This window comes from Xenopus tropicalis, chromosome 2 (assembly GCF_000004195.4).
Source record: "Xenopus tropicalis strain Nigerian chromosome 2, UCB_Xtro_10.0, whole genome shotgun sequence".
NCBI classification, from domain to species: Eukaryota; Metazoa; Chordata; class Amphibia; order Anura; family Pipidae; genus Xenopus; species Xenopus tropicalis.
The window spans coordinates 106,079,255-106,083,661 of NC_030678.2; positions in this window are offsets into that span (position 1 = coordinate 106,079,255).

Genomic DNA, 4,407 nt, shown 5'->3' on the forward strand with positions numbered 1-4,407 from the left:
GATTTTACATTTTCCAGATTTCCCTGAATTTACTTCCCTGATTTGACATTTTCCAGATTTGACATTTATCATCATAGTGTCATTAAAAAATGCACTGAAAATACAAACATGTGTGGGAGCCTAATAGACTAATGGCTTGCAAAAAATATGCTGCTTTGGACTTCTGCAGGTCACCCCCACGTGCATACTGATATTTGCAAAAAAACAAACAAAAAAAAATATATCATCTTGTTAGGCAGAAACTAATAGCCTTAAAAACACCTGGGTCACCCACTAATACCTTGCATGTTATTAACTTAATGCCCAAGGAGTATAATTTTTAATTTTTTACATGAATACAACTATAAGTTCCATGCAGGATGCTGCCGCTTTGCAGAGCGATTTGACAAAATTAGAAAACTGGGCAGCAAACTGGAAAATGAGGTTCAATGTTGATAAGTGCAAAGTTATGCACTTTGGTAGAAATAATATAAACGCAAACTATCTATTGAATGGTAGTGTGTTGGGGGTATCCTTAATGGAGAAGGATCTAGGGGTTTTTGTAGATCACAAGTTGTCTAATTCCAGGCAGTGTCATTCTGTGGCTACTAAAGCAAATAAAGTGCTGTCTTGTATAAAAAAGGGCATTGACTCAAGGGATGAGAACATAATTTTGCCCCTTTATAGGTCCATGGTAAGGCCTCACCTTGAGTATGCAGTGCGGTTTTGGGCTCCAGTCCTTAAGAAGGATATTAATGAGCTGGAGAAAGTGCAGAGACATGCAACTAAGCTGGTTAAGGGGATGGAAGATTTAAACTATGAGGTTAGACTGTCGAGGTTGAGGTTGTTTTCTCTGGAAAAGAGGCGCTTGCGAGGGGACATGATTACTCTGTACAAGTACATTAGAGGGGATTATAGGCAGTTGGGGGATGTTCTTTTTTCCCATAAAAACAATCAGCGCACCAGAGGTCACCCCTTTAGATTAGAGGAACGGAGCTTCCATTTGAAGCAGCATAGGGGGTTTTTCACGGTGAGGGCAGTGAGGTTGTGGAATGCCCTTCCTAGTGATGTGGTAATGGCAGATTCTGTTAATGCCTTTAAGAGGGGCCTGGATGAGTTCTTGATCAATCAGAATATCCAAGGCTATTGTGATACTAATATCTACAGTTAGTACTAGTGGTTGTATTTATAGGTTATGTATGTGAGTGTATAGATTGGTAGGTGTGGGTTAGGTGTGCTGGGTTTACTTGGATGGGTTGAACTTGATGGACACTGGTCTTTTTTCAACCCTATGTAACTATCTAACTAACTATGATACCCTCAATCAATGTAGGTGTCTAGAAAAAATATGTTGCATAAACCAGCTCATATGTAAAACCCTGCTTCATCTAAATAAACCATTTTAATAAAAATCTACATTGTTTTGTTTTGAGCTTACACTTGGCACCCTGTTTCTGCACGCTGCATGCTACCCCAAGAGAAGCAAATTCCACTTTTAAGTGCAAACAAATGGGAAAAAGCATATATGCCAACATAGGGTAACATCCTGTACCAAAATGCATTAAAGGAACATTATAGTTCCAGGGTGAATACTTAATCAAGAGTATATATAATTAATGTTGCCCATTAAAGAATCTTACCAAACTGGCATATATTTATATCTCAATCAGTAAATATTTGGCCTTTTACTTGACAGCGCATTATGTGCTGTAACACCCTCTAACTATACAGAGATCCCCAGAAAACCATATATTTTTGGAAAGTACAAATTCTGACAAATCCAACATGGGTAAAGAGTCCTTTCTACACCTTTCTAGTACCAATCTGCAAAGCTTTCCTAAAGTTAGTGGTTTCCATTACATTTCTATGGGCAGCAGATGCAATCACGGCTTGGACCATGCTCTGCTGCTTTGAGGTCGGTCCTGCGATGCTCGTTGCCCAGGTGGCCGTCATCGCTCTGAACCTTAATCTGCCAAACATGGTATGGCATATGTGCTTGGCAGATAATGAATATTGGCAGCAGAAAGGTTAATTCTTAAAATGGCAATATTCTATTTAGGATTACCCAATGGTACATACTATGAAAAAAGTATATTTTTATTAAAATGGTTTGCTTAGATAAAGCAGGGCTGTTTTATGCAATTCTGTATATTCTCATAGAGGCCTACATTGTTTAGGGGTATAGGTTTTCTTAAAGCAATTGAAGGTCAGCAGCATGGCACGCCAGTTTTCAGAGAAAATATCTATGAATGTTTTTTGTAGGCAAAAAAAGGAAACCAGAAATGTAAAATAGAGAAGCAAACTGTCTTGTGTGGTTATGCTTTGCTGAACAAGCTATATTTTTGCCTTTGCTTTGGGAACAAAACATTTCTTAGTGGGAAAATACACACTGAGGTTTTTCTTCTAGTGGTTTCTCCTTTAATGGCCATTGTGTGCACAGGGCACCATTTCTACACATACCTCAGTGTTTATGTATGAACTGGAGACAATACATTACTTATTTCAGCCTGAATAATGATTGAAAATTCTACGCTTATTAATTGGACATATCTAGAGCAGGAAACAGTATCAAACCCTCAGGGGAAAATAAAGATTGTGACGCACTGCTCACCCATCTTTTTGTTACAGAATAAACAAACCACTAAAGAGGTGTTAATTTTTTATATATTTATACTGACAGCATATTTTATGGCAATATCCTATATATGTACATGCATATTTATTGTACTTATACATAAATAATAAATGCAGTCTAGGACTGGAACAAGGCATTACTCAACTTCAACCGTGAAAATAAATGTAGAATTGCATAATACTTCTCCATTTCTATAATGATGCTTCTGTTTGGGTTCCCTACAGATCCTCTGGTCTGTTACAAGTGACTGCATCCTAATAGTCAAGGGACAGTATATACCTAAATACATCTTTGCTCAAAATTATAATTACATTACATTCTGCCTATTTTTGTAATTTAAAAAATCCATATTTTTTTTTCTATTATAAAGAACTAATTTGAAAGTTGAGTTATTTTTACTGGTCATAACCCCCACCCATTCCTTCATAAAAAAAGGGCAATTTATTCGGAGCTCCCTATCTAACTCTAAATAAACCAACCCCTCCCTTCTCTAAGCAGCAGTTGTTAAACATTTCATTATCAGAGGCTTCTCAGTGGACTAGTAATTAGTTTAATCAGCTGCTTTAAGTGAAACTGGCTTCATTTTCTTGTTTAGTGCCAGAAATAACAGAAACCATAGATGTTTATTACTTAAAACAATAGTCAAAAAGTATGTTCAGCACATGCTCTATTCATTGAGCTCATGCTGAAAAGAGTATACTGTCCCTTTAATTGCAGGTCTGCCTTTAAACAGGGAATGAGAAGTTGTAATTTCCATTCAGGTCTGACTAGCTGCTGATTGGATGGCACAGTCTGGGAAAGCAACCAGCAGAAACTGGTGCAAGCAAGGTTTATTTGGGGAAATTTTCATTAAAGCAGTAGTCATGTGCTTGATGGTGTAACTGAAGCATGGACATTAGGTCTGCAATACACCTGCTTTGTTCTTATCTATGGACACAATAAAGCTTTAGGGCTGCCTTGAGAGGAAATTTCCGCGATTTCGGGGAAATCACGGCGCCGCGTATGCCATCCCACCGGCGATTTACATTTTCGGCATCGGGATGGCATTTCGGGGAGATTATTCACCCGCAACAAGGGAGATTTGTCATGGGCGGCTAATCTCCCCATCTGCCACAGCCCTTAAGGGTGAAGACACACAGAGCTACTGGTAGCAGCTACTAAATGCCAGAAAATAGCCTGCCATAGATAATACTGAGAATTGCCTCTGCTAGAACACACATAGAGAAAATTATCAGTAAATGATCAGCATTGTCTATTTTTGTAGCCGTGACAAGTAGCTGCTACTAGTAGCCCCATGGGCGATGACACGCGGGGTGATTATTCACGCAACATTTAACTAATTAAGTTGCGGCAACTAATCGCACCTTACCGCCCATAGAGCTTAATCGCGTCACTGCGACAAATTGTAGTCCTGCGGATTAGTCGCGGCAGCTAACCGCCCTGTGTGTCTTCGCCCTAAATGTTTTCTCCCCCTGATTCCTTCTGCACGTTCTTGTGGGAATAAGTGGCATTAATCCACTGTGGGAATAAGTGGCATTGACTGTATGTAAACACTATGCTTGGCCCCTGCACCCAAATCACAAGAGTCATTTGGTGAGTATGTACAGTACTCTGCTGTTCAGATAACTACTGAAGCTGCTATTCTGGCTGAAGCACTGTGTTTGGAACATATGCAGTGGTGTAGGGACTGTCAACTTGTTCTTTAACCAATTGTTACATTTCCTACTTTGACGGAGATCACTATTAGTCAGCACACATTCTTTTATTTTACAATAATGCTTGGTTTCCTTCAG